Consider the following 16,545-nt stretch of genomic DNA (forward strand, 5'->3'; position numbering starts at 1 on the left):
CAAAATGAAGCAGAGCAAAGGCTAACAGAGTTTTGCCAAGAGAACACACTGGTCATAGCAAACACCATTTTCCAACAACACAAGAGATGACTCTACACATGGACATCACCAGATGGTCAGTACCGAAATCAGACTGTATTTTTTGCAGCCGAAGATGGAGAAGCTCTATATAGTCAGCAAAAGCAAGACCTGGAACTGACTGTGGTTCAGATCATGAGCTCCTTATTGCAAAATTCAGGCTAAGATTGAAGACAGTAGGGAAAACCACTAGACCTAAATCAAATCCCTTGGAGTTGGTGGTGACAGTGGAGGTGACAAATAGATTCAAGGGATTAGGTCTGGTAAACAAGAGTGCCTGAAGAACCATGGACAGAGGTTCACAATGTTGTATAGGAGTCAGTGACCAAAACAATCCTGTTACTGATCCAGGCTCACTCTGCTCTGCCGGGGTCTAGCCCCAGCAGGATCCAAGGGAACCCTCAGGATGAACGGCGTCGGCGAATGAGAGAGAGTGAGACAAAGCTCGAGGGCTAAGTCTGAAGTTTATTTTTGCACGGCCCCTTTATACCCTTAACAACATCTTTTTGGGGAAGTGCATATTGCTTATACACAGGTCATCTCAAAACATTACAGCAACTTGACCTTCAACAGAAACTGGATGTCACCCATGTACTTTTTCGTTCACAAGAGTTATCATTTGGCCTTCAGGCCTGCTAACATTTTATGGCTTGCACCTGGTATGACTTAAGCAACTTCAGTAGCCAACCCTGTTTTTCTTATAATTAATCTATTTTCTTTCTAATAAGCGTCATCTCTTTGGGAACTAGATAGGATTACATTTTTACAGAACAGAAATGCGAAGGACTGCAGAAACAGCAGATATGGCACAAAACAGGCTCTTAGTCTAAAAGTTAACTACCTGCAAGAAGTCGCCAGCTAATCTCTATCTAAACTATTTTCTATTAGGCACATTTGTGGCTATCATATTTGTGAAGCTTTTCTCACCCCGCGAAGGGGCCTATGCTTAATAGTTTCTTTTGTTAGCGTACTGTGCTTAGGATGTTTAGAACAATCAAGAGCATTTTTTGCAATGAGAGCACATATTTATCACACAAGCCAGAATGCCAGCAAAAGGGTTTGAATTGAAGCGTTTCCTTCATCCCTGGCCCCTTCATAGGGTACCAGCGTCCAGGAGATTTATTAATTAGGGTTTTAAGTTGGTCTTTATTCAGTAAAAGAGGAGCAGGAGAGCTCTCAGCAGGCAACACAAGAACCCGCAGCAGGGCAAACAAGAACAACAGCAGAAAGGCGGGGAGGATACAGGGTGGGGTAGAGGCTGAGGCCAACCTGGAGGGTCCCTTATCCTAGACGGCCTTGCCTGTCAGGTTCTTTCCTCGTGACCTCATCATGGATGGGGTCCCGGACGGCCTTGCCTGCCCGGTATTTTCTTCATGACCTCGTCACGGGCGGGACCTCCCATAACAGCTCCCGGCACTGCTCACTGCATGACAGGCCAATGAATCTAAGAGACGAGGGATTGAGGCAAGGAAGAGACTTTATTCAGAGAGCCTGCTGACCAAGAAGATGACAGGCTAGCGCCTCAAAATAACCATCTTATCGGGTCTGGATGCCAGGTTCTACCATAGATCAGAGATGGGGGAAGGTAAGGAAGCAAAATAAAAAGGCCATTAATCTTGCAACCATCTTCTAGAATGGCACACCTTAGGCAAAGAATGTGTTAATTTCTTCCTTTGTGCCATCTGCAGGTGGACAGGGTTCTGAACAGAGGCGCTTCAGTTTAATAGGCAGAGGGGCAAGATTCTCTGAGGCAGGTCTTTCTGTATTATTATAGTAACAGAAGCTAACAGAAGGCAAGTCAAAGAAACAGTTCCAACATGGAGTCAGAATTGGCTGCTTCTCTGCAACTGTCCCGAAGAAAAAGAAATGCAAGAAGGCAAAGTGGTTGTCCGAGGAAGCTTTACAAATAGCTGAGGAAGGAAGAGAAGCAAAAAGCAAGGGAGAGAGGGAAAGAACACCTAACTGAATGCAGACTTCCAAAGAATAGCAAGAAGAGAGAAGAAATCCTTTTTAAGTAAGTAATGCAAAGAAATAGGATGGGAAAGACTAGAGATCTCTTCAAGAATATTGGAAATATCAAGGGAACATTTCATACAAGGGTGGGCGTGATCTGTAAGGACCTAATAGAAACAGAAGAGGTTAAAAGAGGTGGCGGGAATACACAGAACTATAAAAAAGAGGTCTTAATGACCTGGATAGCCACAATGGTGTGGTCACTCACCTAGAGCCAGACATCCTTGAGTATGAAGTCAAGTGTGTCTTAGGAAACATTACTACAAACAAGGCTAGTGGAGGTCATGGAATTTTAGCTGAGCTATTTCAAATCCTAAAAGATGATGCTGTTAAAGTTCTGTACTCAATATGTCAGCACATTTGAAAGACTCGCCAGTCGCCACAGGACTAGAAAAGGTCAGTTTTCATTCTAATCTCAAAGAAGGGCAGTACCCTACCGTACAGTTGTGCTCATTTCACATGCTGGTGAGGTTATGCTCAAAATCCTTCAAGCTAGACTTCAGCAGTGTGTGAACCAAGAACCCTCACATGTACAGGCTGGATTTAGAAAAGGCAAAGGAGCCAGAGATCAAATTGCCAACATTCTTTGGATCATAGAGTCCAAGAATACTGGAGTGGGTAGCCTTTCCCTTCTCCAGTGGATCTTCCCAACCCAGGAATCGAGCCAGGATCTCCTGAATTGCAGGCAGATTCTTTACCAATTGAGCCATGAGGGAAGCCCAGGTCATAGAGAAAGCATGGGAATTCCAGAAAAAACGTCTGATTCGTTGACTAAGCTGAAGCCTTTGACTGTGTGGATCATGATAAACTGGTAAACTCTTCAAGAGATGGGGATACCAGACCACCTGACCTGCCTCCTGAGAAACCTGTAGCAGCGGGTCAAGAAGCAACAGTTAGAACTGGACATGGAACAACAGACTGGTTCCAAATTGGGAAATGAGTACATCAAGGCTGTATGTTGTCACCTTGCTAATTTAATGTCTATGCAAAGTACATCATGGGAAATGAAAGCCTGGCTGAATCACAAGCTGGAGTCAAGATTGCCAGGAGAAATATCAAGTCTCAGTTATGCAGATGTTACCACTCTAAATGACAGAAAGGAAGAGGAACTGAAGAGCATCTTGAGGGTGAAAAAGGAGAGTGAAAAAGTTGGCTTAAAATTCAACGTTCAGAAAGGTAAGATCATGGCATCTGGTCCCATCACTTCATGGCAAATAGATGGGGAAAACGTGGAAGCAGTGACAGACCCATGAAGTTACTGCACCCATGAAATTAAAAGAAACTTGCTCCTTGGAAGAAAAGCTGTGACAAACCTAGACAGCACATTGAAAAGCAGAGACATCACTTTGCCAACAAAGGTCCATCTAGTCAAAGCAGTGGTTTTTCCAGTAGTCATGTATGGATGTGAGAGTTGGACAATAAGGAAGGTTGAGCACTGAAGAACTGATGCTTTCAAATTGTGATACTGGAGAAGACTCTTGAGAGTCCCTTGGGCTGCATTGATATCAAACCAGTCAATCCTAAAGGAAATCAGTCCTGAATATTCATTGGAAAGATTGATGCTGAAGCTCTGATACTTTGGCCACATAACGTGAAGAGCCGACTCGTTGGAAAAGACCCTGATGCTGAGAAAGATTGAAGGCAAAAGAAGAGGGCGACAGAGGATGAAACGGTTAGATAGCAACACTCACTCAATGGACATGAATCTGAGCAAACTCTAGGAGTTAGTGAAAGACAGGGAAGCCTGATGTAATGCAGTCCATGGAGTTGAAAAAGTCGGACAAGAGTTAGCAACTGAACAACAACAATCTAGTCATTTTGATGTTAAACATGTCTGCTTTTCAAAGAGGAGGAGACTCAGGCCTGGGGGTTCAGCTGTCACCACAGTCACAAGAATGAGAGGCTGTGTTCCTGCAACCACGCCTTCTGCACCCCCCCTGGGCCCGGAGAGCAGCCTCATTGCACTGGGGCCCGCTCACTGCTTATGCAGCGTTAGTCTCCTGAGGGTTGTCCTAAGTAGCAGGAGAGACTAGGAGCATTTTTAGTCTCTATAATTGTGACTTCTATAAATGGAAGAAGATACCTTCTTCCATTTCCACATTGTTGTGGGGGATCATTTTCTTTCTACCTGAAAAACTCACATTAATACTTCCTTTAATGCAAGTTGCACAGCAACAGGTTTTCTCAACTTACTTGAGAAAAATCAAGCGATACAGTTCCCATATCCCCCCTGCAGGCAGTTTCTTGAGTTAGCATCTTGTATGAGTGTGCTTACATTTGTTGCAATTATTGAAACAGTGTGATACATTATTAAGTAATGTATCCTAGTTTATATTAGGAGGCTCTACTCTAGTCTTCCTCCCTCCCCATCCCTGAACTTCTTGGTGGCCACTTATCTTTTTACCTTTTCCAGTACATCAGGGAGTTGGAATCATACACTGTGTAGTGTTTTCACTTTGGCGTCTCTCTCTCAGCGCGACATGTGTTTAAGATTTCTTCTCATTTTTTCCTTGATGGTTCATTTCTTTTATTCTTATTGCAGTAGGTTTCAAGTAACATAAAATTATTCAGGGTGATTAATATCTTCACAGTGTTGTGCAACCATCACCTCTATCTGGTTCCCCAAGTTTTCATCACCCCAGAAGAAAGCCTGTACCCCTTAGCAGTCATGCTGCATTTCACCCTCCCCGTGGCCGTTCCATCACATATATTTCTGTCTTTATAATTTTACCTTTTCTTAATGTTTCATATAAGTGGAATCATACAATATGTGAACTTTTGTATCTTTCACTTAGCATAACATTTTTAAGATCTTTCCCTATAGCATACTTCTTATTTTATGGCTGAATAATGTTCCACTGTACAGGTATGCCCCACTTTGTTTATCCTTTCATCCTTTGAAGAACTTTTTGGGTTGTTTCTGTCTTTTGGCTATTATGAGTTGTGTTCTGAACATTGATGTTCACATTTTTGTTTGAATACTTGTATTCAGTTTTAGAGGATATATACCTAGAAGTGGAATTGATGGGTTTAACTTTTGGAGGAACTGCTAAACTGCTTTCCATAATGATGGGAATATTTTATAGTCTCATCAGCAATGCAATAAGGTTCTAATTCCTGCACCTGCCTGCAAACACGTATTATTTTCTGTTTTTGATTGCAAGTCATCATAGTGTGTGAACTGGGGTGTCACTGTGGATAAATCCGCATTCTCTGGTGACTGATGTCACCTTCCCATGCGCACTTCCTCCCAGCTGCACGTGGTGAGATTGTCTCTCTCATAACATGAAATGGCCGTGGTGGGACAGTGTGCCCTGGCAGTCAGTAGTCCCAGGAACTGGCTATGAACCCATGCCGGCTCTGCCACTGCTCTGAGCAGTCTTCGTTCCCCTCCTCCGAAGATCTGCATCCCAACCGCTAAAGGCCAAGGGGACAGACCGCCTCAGCCCAGCAGGTTTGAGTTGGCCTGAGGGCGGGTGGCAGGGAAGAGTGTTCTCTGATCTGGACCCACCTGCACTCCGGGTTCCGTACAGTGGAGGTTGTACCGGAACCTGTAACAGAAGACCTGCCCTGCTGACCAGGTCCCTTCCAGTCCCTCTCAAGAGTCCAGGCTGTGCTTTCTCAGTGCAGGACACCTGCCAGAAGCTCTCGTTTGCTTTTTATAGGCTGGCTTCTTGCCCTCAGCAGCTCAGGAATTTGGCAGATGCCTGAAGGGAAACTTAGTTGGCCTCTCCTCCACCCGCCCCCCCGCCACCTCCCCACCGGGTCTGGGCCCTCAGAGTGTCGCTCAGCCGACCTGAACTCCAGTTCCTGTCTCCCTGGTCCCGTGAGGTTTCTGTCAGCTCCTCTGGCTTCCCAGCTGCCTTCCTCTGGGTCTGTCAACCTCTGGTACCACGGCGGCGGGGGACAGCCACCGCAGAGTGCCGCCTCACCGCCCTGCGGGCCTTCTGCCCGAGTTCCCAGCCTTCACACCTCGAGGGCCCTGTGTCCTCAGGTAGGTGTGAGTCGGGTCTCTTCTGGTTTTCTCATGTTCTCAGCAGATGGGTTGCTGCAAGGTGCTCTGATCATCATATCTGGAAGCCAGTGTTATTTTTAGGGAAGAAATAGATGTGAAGTCTAGTATATTTCCACGTGAAAGTTGGAAGAACAGACACTTTCTGTTGGGAGGTAGGTTTAGAAGAAAGAGGGCAGAGGTTGAGTTTTAAGTGTGTGATTTGTTTCAAAATATTTCTCTGGGTAATATTTTAAATTCAGGTGGGTTTCATGGTTTTGGGGGTTTGTTGTAATTGTTGTTTTCAGGAAAATACTGCACAAGGTGTGAGGTAAATTTTAAGCAGTGAGGCTTGACATAAACAGCTGTAGAGAAATTCCATTCAGAGCTTCACTTGTTTTACTTGTGAAATGCCACCCAGCAGGTCTGGGAAACTCTTGGAAATACCTGTTTAGCTTGACCATTTAGTGAACTTATATCTTTATGAGTGGTGAGTCCTGTCTCATGCATTTTATACTTTGTAGCTTCAGGACAAAGACAGCCTGAAAACACTGGGAGTATTCTAAATAGCGGAGAAAAGAGTTTTGAAAAATGGATTTTAGAACTTTTCACTACAGCCCCTCCTGTGTAAGGAGGGGCCGGGAACCTGGCCCCCTGGAACAGTTTGGCCCAGCACTGCCTTGGGGACCCCAGGACCCAGCCTGGCGCTGGAGCTGCGTCGGAGGCCAGCCTTGGCATGCCCACCTGTGCTCCGTGGCCTCTGGCTAGTGGCCACTTCTGGGACTCGGAGTCTTCACCTGTGGGGAGGAGGCACAGTGATTCATCTGTCAGGTTCCTTCACAGCCTTAGAGATACAACAGCAAACGAGCCAGGAGTCGGGCCTGCAGAGAGGGGCAGCGGCGAGCAGGGCAGTGCAGATGAGGGGAGAGGCTGCTCTCAGGTGGGCAGCGGGCGTTACCTGCTGAGGAGGCGGTGGCGAGAAGTGGTGAGGGACGGAGCAGCTGGCCATCAGGAAGTGCGAGAGTTGGTTGTTATGTACACAGTGAATCCTATGACAGGGCAATTTATTCTCATACTTTTATGGCCTCAGAAAGTATTTTGCTTCTGGTGTATATACAGGTTTTTAACTTCAGGAATCATCTGGGGGCCCCAGTGGCGGGACTCTGCTCTTCCTTCACCAGTGAGTGGACCAGGTGTCCTTTAAGGCCAAAACATCACCAGTGTGTCCTCATTTGTTGCTTAGTCCACTAACAGCTCTGAGTTAAGCTACTGGTTTGCCTTGGGACTCTGCAGTCACTTATTTGGTTTTGTTATCATTTGGGGAAATAGTTGATCCACATGAGTAATACTACGTGATCCACGGTCAGTTGGAACTGAGGATACTGTAAATTACTGACTGACGGTAAATTATATGCAGATTTTTGGCTGGGCAGAGGGTCAGCTCCTCTAACCCCTAAGTTGTTCAGGAGTCAGCTGTATGCGGTCCAGTTTTTTTTGTTATATTCACAAGATTGTGTAACCCTCATTAGAATCTACTTTTAGAAAGTTCTTGTCCACAAACACTGGCACTCACTCTCCATTCCCTCTGCATTCCTATGCCAGCCTCGGGCAGCCGCTCGTCTCCCTTCTGCCTCAAGGCTTCCCTTTTCTGAGGTCCCATGCACGTGGAATCAGACAGTGTGCGGTCTTCGTGGCCTTGACAGCCTGTGTGATAGATGATAGGGATTGGTAGATAGGTGATAGAAAATGAGAGAGGTGACGTGATTGATAGATACGATGCTGATGGGTTGATAGATAAACGGAGATTAACAGAGATACCCATCCATTCCCTCTTGTGGTGATGTACTCTACTTGTATAATATGTAACCACTGGGGAAGTCTGGGTGAAGTGCACGTAGGGGCTTTCTTTTGTAATGTTGCTCTTTGGCAATATCTGTAATTATTTCAAAAGAAAAAACTTTTGAGAGTGATCTTATGATCTAGTTATTGGTTTCTATATAATTATGCATTTATAGTGAACTAGTGGGTTTTTCTAGGAAAAATTGGAGAAAGTTTGGGATTTGATCAAGAGATATATAAAAATTTTTGTAGCTTTTTTCCCCTGAGATTTCTTGTTATTGTTATTTTTTTCCCTGAGATTCTTGTATGGAAAACAAAGAATGATAAGGTAAACTATAGTATTTCTCCCTGGGTTATCACTGTAACACCAAAACTGAAGGGTTTCTTTTTTATTTTTGTTTTCAGGTATTTCTGTATTGCATGATCACAGTGAATTACAGACAAGCACTGAGGGACGTCCTGGAACTTTGGTCTCAAACATCCAATAACGATTAATGATTATATTCAGGAAAAAGTCTCTGAGTGTTTTCAGGTGCCTGATTCTCTATTGTTTCTCCGTTGCATACAAATAAAGGAATAAAAGGAGAAAACAATAAGATTTTAGGTTCATAAATTTCTCTGACTTTATGATCATAACTTTTGAGATATTTGTGTCAGTGTGAGAGAATAAAATTAAGCTTTCAGAAATATCATATAAGTATATTTCTTTACTGTAAATCAAAAGATTTATTCATGGCTTTTCTGAATTTGCTTTTGAAAAAACAAAACCAAAACAAACACCTCTCCCCCCAAAAACTCCCACACATTTTTCCAGTATAATTTCTCACAGCTCTAAGATTTTGCTACACTTATTACAATGGTGGTTTTCCCCCAGGATAATTGTGTAAATATCTACAAAATTGGAATACTGCCGAAAGTCACTCTATGTTAATGTTTAATTACAGGGTTGCTTTTTCTCCTTAGAAGAGTATTTAAAAATTTAATAAATATTACATAGTACTAAGCCTGTTTCTTGAAAATGAAAAATTTATAGTAAAATTTCAAACATAAGGTGACTTATCTGATTCCATGTAGATGTTCAGTATACCCGTCTGTTCTGTAATCTGTAAATGTAACCCCAGCGTCACAGCATCACATTCTCATAGGTTCTTTCTTGCCTCCCTCCTTCCCTCCCTTCTTTGCCTTTTCCTCTCCTTTCCTTTCCTAACAGACAGCGCTGGGTTGGTCCCACGTGGTGCACAGAGTGTGTCAGTTAATACAGCACAGTGATCACCTCTCTGTCTGCTTGCCCACTCCAGTCAAGACGTAAGCTGGTGAATTTGAATGGTGGCTTTCGAGTTGAATTTAAAATAAAAAGCAACCATATCGTCTTATGTGTTTAGCAAAGGAGATGACAAGACATGTTTCCTGCTGTTGGACTCCTTCTAATTTGTGAGATATATCTCACTCCAAAACCTCAACTTTAAACCAAGGTTGTCAAGTCATTTCCTTGTGTAAGGTTTCTTTTTAGTTACAGAAAGAATATGTAAGTGACTTTAGAATTTTATTAAAATATGCTTCAAGTCTTTGAAAAATATCACAAACATGTATCTATATGTAAGGCATTAAACCTCTTGGCATTAGTATTTTGATGAAGGGGATGTCTGATTGTTCTCCTAGGTGGAAGTTACGATGCATCCCTGTTTTGTTTTATTTTGTTTTGTTTTGCTTTTGCTTGTTTTCTTGTATCCCTGTTTTGACTCAGCCATTGATTCTGAGTCCTGGTTTAAATCCTCTTAATCACTCTATGCATGCACTGAAACTTAAGTCCCCTTCAAAAATAAATGGATAGATAAATAGTGTATCTAACATAGCAGATACATGAAATTATAGGAAGCCTCATAGTAACATTCTCTTCAGTGAATTAGAAGAATTGGTTTTCACATAATTTGGACAGCTTTCTTAATTATAGAAACCATGCTAGGATAAACCTAGCTTTCTTTTTCTTTTGGCCATGCCATGTGGCACACAGGATTTTAGTTCCCTGACCAGGGATTGAACCCGTGGCCCCTGCAGTGGAAGCACAGAGTCCTAACCACTGGACCACTGGGAAATTCCCCAGGCCAAGCTTTTTAATTTTTATTTTACTGTTTACTGATCTACAAAAATAGGTAGTGGTCAGTAATCAAAGTTTACATAAGGCTCATCAAACCACCAAGAAAATTGTAATTGTGGATGTTGAAAAATATTAACTGCTGTATTTACTGTGTGACTGTGTGATTGATTGCCTACTTTTCTGTGCACTAGACATAGATGAACCGAATTATTTTTTTACCCTCCAAAGGAGTAATTTGGCCCTGCTGCTACCATTTGACAGAGGTTCTGAGAGACATTCCTCCCCCATGTTTTTAGCCTTGAATACTTTATTCTTTATGGAAGTAGCTATTAGGAGAAAGTGTCCTGGTATTTTAGAAAAAAATATTATTAAGACTTCTTGACCCTATTTTTCCAATTTCCATGCACACTGAATCTCTGGAGAAGATGGGAGGCAGCAGATTGGAACTGGGAGTTGTGAGGCTTTATAGACAGAGATGGTTTAATAACCCATGTGCGAGATGGATAAAGAAGTTTTAATATAAAAAAGTTAGAGGCCACACATTTAGCTGATGCCAATTTGTGTTTGAGCATGTCATTTTCTCCTGACATGCTCACCAGCCAGTCTTGAGGATGCTCAGAGTCCCCCTCGGCAGTACTGGGAAGAGCTGGCATGGGCCTGCAAGATGCCGATGCCGTTTAAACTTTGTTCAGACCCTCTTATTTGGAAGTTCTCTCCAGTGTCAGTATTTGTTAGTGTCTCTGATGCTTTTTTCACATCATAATTACATAGCATAAAGAGATTTTGAGGGACTTTTTTCCAGGCCGCATACAGATGCTCCCAGGGCATCGTCGCTGCAGGCCAGTCACATGTGGTTTTCTGAGTCTGTCCTGATTGGAAAGCACTGGTGTAGAGACCTGTAGGTGTCTGATTGACCCAGGGTCCAGAGAGGGAGAACAGTTTCTGACCTTCTCTTGGACTGGTGTTCATCTTTCCCCATCATTGATAACATCTCCCAGATCCTGGCTTCTCCAGGCAGTCCTGGCTTGATTGACCAGTTTACTGTTTGAAGTTTAATGACATTTCATTTCTAAATTGATCATTTTATCCATTATCTTTTGTATTTTACTTAAAGATGTTAAATCAGTAATGCTTTGGTGTAGTAGATATGCCGTCTTTACTTGGATTTCCCAGACATCGACTGCCTTCTTTTAGGTGTTTAAAATAAAGGCATGAGTTACTTTCCACCGCGGTTTCAGTGCTAATGGTGCTAGCCGGGTTTCAGCAGGGCTCCCTGCAGCCCCAGGAGGCGCCTGCTGCACTGTGTGTAGTTGTCTTGGGCTGAGCAGAGATGTCTCCATGAGTGCCGACCATCAGCAGGGTCACCCAGAAGAGAGTTCTCTGTTTAGCTTCCGTTCCAAACATTATCTCATATTCCGAAATGGGGGAAATATGATTTAAGTAGAAGATGTTAGCTGTGTGTAAATTGGTTCCATCCTTTCTGCCTCAGGGAGGACTTTACAGTCATCAAGGTCTGGGCCTCTTCCCTCTAACTCACTTGTTCCCCTGGGACTTTGAACAGCTTATACTTGGAGACTCTGTGTTTCCTCATCTGTTAGGTGGTGCATGGGCTGCTGGCAAAATTGTGAGGATTAAAAAAAGGCATTGTTTGTAGGGTTCTGGCATACAGTCAGTGCTGTGTCTTTGTGTTTTGGATTTATTTTTCCTAAGCAAGCAGCTTTGATAATATCAACATCATATTAGAATCAAAAATATGCCTTTGTTCTTTTTGAAGAAAAGACTAAAGAGATTTCTTAGTGTCAACTCCTAAGTAAAGTCAAAATTTCAGTGCTCCTACAATGGTTATTTCTAGTTTGTAAAGATACTATGAATAATAAATATGAAAACATGTTTCATAATTAGATGTATAGAGATTTGAGTGGATTTTTTTCTTGTTCTTTGGGTTTTCTTAAATGGTTTAGAACCAAATGACATGTGTTTCATTATTCCTCTAGGCTTTGGGGACACATTTTCTATTTTCCCTGTACATCTTTACCTATCTCTGTGAGGTTTTTGCTACTTTAAATTGTTCTGTGGAACATAAACAAATGTCTGTGAGTATGTATTAGTGAGAAGCAGATTTTTGACTTAGTAAACAGAATTAAAATGTGGTAACAGGTTTATTTTCTTCAATTTTGAAATATTCTTTTTCTTTGGCACTTTGAAACAATCTCTTATAAATTAAAAACCATAGAATTGTTGAGTGTCTTGGGATTCTCTACCAAGAGATGGCTTGATTTTCAAATTCTTCTTATATAAACTTTGGTGATGTAAGTCAGTTCTCTTGCCTTGAAAGCTTACTTGTGCAGATGGTTTCTCTGCCCTCTCCTCTGGTAGTGCCAGAATAGAGTTCCTCAAATATTAATCTTATGTAATTTTTCTCCTGAAAACTCCCAGGTTGACCCATTGCCAGTAGAACAAAATCCACACTCCTTTGTGTGGCACAGAAGGCACACTTGGCTGGTCCTGCCCTGATTTTCCAGCCTCAGCACCCACCGTTCTTTCCTTCTCTCGGTCCTGCCAGAGTAAATTATTTGCTCCATTATTTTTGCTTAGTATGTTCTTTCTTTTGCATGGCAGACCCCAGCTATTCCCATCAAACCCATGTCACACACTATCTTCCTAAATCTCTCATGGACTCTTAGAGGCAGCATCAAACTCTCCCCAGCCCCACACTGTCCTTCCCTCCTAGGCTGGTGGTCACACCTGTCCTCACCAATGTGAGCCTCCCAGGGACACGACCACACCCAATTCTGCATTATGTCCCTGGCCCTGGGCACAGCGCCAGATCCAACTAACTGAAAAGTAGCTTCTTCAGCCTGTTTTTCTAAAAGAACAGCCTGTATGTTTGCGGTAGATTAAGGAGTAGCACAGTGAGGAAATGCAGTAGCAGAGTGAGAACTTACACCAGGCGCCCTGTGCTCCCTGCTGTGCATGGTGGTGAGCAGAGAAGTTCTCTTGTTAGGTGACTCGGGACTGGTGTGTTTTGCCTGAGGTGTGTGATGGGATACATAGGAGCTGCTGGTTTGTTAGCAGGAAGGCTTGAGGCATATCAGTGAACTTGAAGAAATCACATTATGTTAGAGAAGGCAGATGTTTTATTTTTGAATAGTTTTGCAGGAGTTAGCGTATTTGATCATTAAGGTTTTTGTTTCAACAGAATTATACTTTAGCTTTAAAACTTGAGGATTCAGAAAATTTTTTTTTAAATCAGATTTAGAGTAGGTTACTTGTGTTATAAGAAAGTCTTGTTTCTACGTATTCTCGCTGATATAATCAATAAGTTCAAAATCAGTTTACAAAAACTCTTGTCACACAGTTTGAGTGTGTGACGCAGTTACTTATTACAGAAAGTACTACTTTCTGTGTTAGAAAATTCTTGGTTTTAACCTTGAGTTAAGCTAATAACTAGAAAAGTAGTTTATGCTTCTTACAAGCAGTTCAAATGTATAGAAATAGAGGAAAATGTGAAAGCCTCATTCTGCTCCTTGTTATACTAGTTTTGATGTGTATTTTTGCAAAATTTTTCTGTACACTTACAAACATGTGCAACATATATAAAAGTATATGTTTATATGTACACAGACAAACATACCAGTGTTTTTAAGAATATATGGCCTCTAGTTACTACATTTTCATTAACTGGAAAGTTTGGCAATACTTTATTACCAAACATAGTAAGTTCTTGTAATGCTTCCATTGAAAGTACAAGTTCACTGAATGATATGTGCACAGGTGAATTCGGTCCACTGTACTGACTTGCTCCTTGGAAGAAAAACTGACCAACCTAGACAGTGTCTTAAAAAGCAGAGACATGACTTTGCCAACAAAGGTCCATCTAGTCAAAGCTATGGTTTTTCCAGTAGTCATGTATGAATGTGAGAGTTGGACTATAAAAGAAAGCTGAACGCCGAAGAATTGATGCTTTTGAACTGTGGTGTTGGAGAAGACTCTTGAGAATCCCCTGGACAGCAAGGAGATCCAACCAGTCCATCCTAAAGGAGATCAGTCCTGACTATTCATTGAAAGGACTGATGCTGAAGCTGAAACTCCAATACTTTGGCCACCTGATGCGAAGAACTGACTCATTGGAAAAGACCCTGATGCTGGAAAAGATTGAAGGTGGAGGAGAAGGGGACGACAGAGGATGAGATGGTTGAATGGCATCCCCGACTCAATGTACATGGATTTGAGCAAGTTCCAGGAGTTGGTGATGAACAGGGAGGACTGGCGTGCTGCAGTCAACGGGGTGGCAAAGAGGCGGACACGACTGAGTGACTGAAGTGAACTGGCTGGCAGACAGAGGGGCTGACAAGGGCCCAGTTGGTAAATGAAGTCCCTCATTTGGTCTGTGAAGGAGTTCTCTGATGCTGGGAAAGTAGAAAGGAGCCATGTAAGTGTCTTGAGGATTTGAAGAGTTGGACGGGGAGGCAGGAGCTGTGGCTCTGCCCTGTCGTGCGGTGACTGTGGGACAGCTGGCCGTGCCCCAGACGGGAGCAGGGCCGGGTGGGCGCAGACGGGGCAGCTCACTTCCACCTTGGGCTCTTCTCCTGCGCTTGTCTATCCTCTCTTGTCCCCTTCCTTGGGAACAGTGTTTTTAAGTTTCTGTTGATTTTTATTTTAAGACTTTATACATTAAAACTTTATTATATACAACTCCCCCCTCCACCCCACCCCCCTGAATGAATGGTAGCCAGTTGTACCTGCTTTTCTGTGTATTTTCACTGAAAACAAAAGTTGGGAGTTACCCCACAGAGTTACTCCAGCAGCTCTGGCAGCCCCCACCTGCACCGCTCCTCGCTCCCGTAGCCCTGCAGCCCCCGTGTGTGGGCCCGTCTGTCCCAGCCGGCCGCTCGGGGCGGTGGTGGCTGCCCCCGGCATGCCGCACAAGCATTGTTTTTCTAGGCCAGATCCTGAGAAATGGGATTGCCAGTTCACAGGGTGGATGGATGCACACGGAATTTTGTCATTACTACTTCCTTATTATTTTGTGTTCATGGACACTAACTCTTTCCTGTGGCAAGCTTGAATGTTAAGTAAAACCAGTCTCAAATTGCTCTGTCTGAGTCTTGGGTGGAACACTAGGTCTGGTAATAGTATTTTATTGTGAACTGCTGTCTGGTTTTCTGAACTTTGCCATCAGCTGTTTCAAGATTTGTACAACCTCTGGTGTGTAGATTCTTGTTGTTTGGTCACTCAGTCATGTCTGACTCTTTGCCACTCCATGGACTGCAGCACGCCAGGCTTTCCTGTCCTTCACCATCTCTCAGAGTTTGCTCAAACTCAAGTCCATGGAGTCAGTGATGCCATCCAACCATCTCATCCTTTGCCAACCTCTTCTCCTCCAGCCTTCAGTCTTTCCCAGTGTCAAGGTCTTTTCCAATGAGTCACCTCTTTGCATCAGGTGGGCAAAATATTGGAGCTTCAGCTTCAGCATCAGTCTTTCGAATGAATATTCAGGATTGACCTCCTTTAGGATGGACTGATTGGATCTCCTTGCAGTCCAAGGGACTCTCAAGAGTCTTCTCCAACACTACAGTTTGAAAGCATCAGCTCTTCGGCACTCAGCCTTTATGGTCCAACTCTAGATAAATCGCCGTTAAACACATAGTTTCTACTTCTGGCTACCACTCAGGATCTCGTACATTTTAAGGCATGAAATCAGACTTTCAGGTTCTGCTCTTTGATGGGGGTGTGTTCTCCTGAGGGTTCGGCGGGCTCTATGAATGGTGATCTCTATGCACTTGCGACTTCCCTTGGTAGCAGAGTGGCCAAGAGCACAAGCAGACAATCTGGTTTTTCATCCCCATTCTGTCACTGGTAGCTGCCGTGTAAATTTGGGATAGTAATAGTCCCAGTTTATAGATGTATTGTAAGAATTAACTCAGGGAGTATGTCTGACTAACAGCGCAGCACCTGCTGCACAGATAGCAGTTTATAGTCAGTGGTAGTTCAGTCTGGTGCTCAGTAGCTCAGTTGTGTCCAACTCTCTGTGACCCATAGACTGTAGCCCGCTAGGCCTCTCTGTCCATGGGATTCTCCAGGCAAGAATACTGGATTGGGTTGCCATGCCTGCCTCCAGGGGATCTTCCCGACCCAGGGATCGAACCCCCAACTCTTCCATCACCTGCATTGGCAGGCAGATTCTTTACCACTGGCACCACCTGGGAAGCCCAAATGGTAGTTACTCGTATCATTTTATACAAAAATGGTTGGATCCCATCACTGACTCGATGGACATGAGTTTGAGCAAACTCCGGGAGATGGTAAAGGACAGGGAAGCCTGAATCTCTGCTGCAGCCCGTGAGGTCACAGAGCTGGACCTGACTGGGCGACTGAAGAGCAACAGCACACAAGAACAGTGTATGGTTGAGTCGCGTTGCCCTCCTCGGGCCTCCGGGACCTGGTTCAGGGGAGGTTTATGACACGTGCATCGGCCAGCCCTCAGCCTCTGCCTTTCCTCACTTTCTGCTCCTCCGGATCTTTCACC

General features: G+C 43.6%; 1 protein-coding gene across 4 annotated transcripts in view; it reads left to right on the top strand.

The window, feature by feature from the left end:
* The window catches only part of ESYT2 (extended synaptotagmin 2), a 79,828-nt gene that overhangs the window by 14,622 nt on the left and 48,661 nt on the right, over positions 1-16,545 (top strand). The window contains exons 1-2 of one of the 4 annotated variants that reach the window (XM_070478383.1): positions 5,887-6,085; positions 8,327-8,453. The exons of the other annotated variants lie outside the window; for them this stretch is intronic. The gene's annotated coding sequence lies outside the window, so the exon portion shown is untranslated. Of the gene's footprint in view, positions 1-5,886; positions 6,086-8,326; positions 8,454-16,545 lie in introns of those variants that run through there. 4 annotated transcript variants of the gene reach the window in all.

The sequence above is a fragment of the Odocoileus virginianus genome, chromosome 1 (assembly GCF_023699985.2).
Source record: "Odocoileus virginianus isolate 20LAN1187 ecotype Illinois chromosome 1, Ovbor_1.2, whole genome shotgun sequence".
NCBI lineage: Eukaryota > Metazoa > Chordata > Mammalia > Artiodactyla > Cervidae > Odocoileus > Odocoileus virginianus.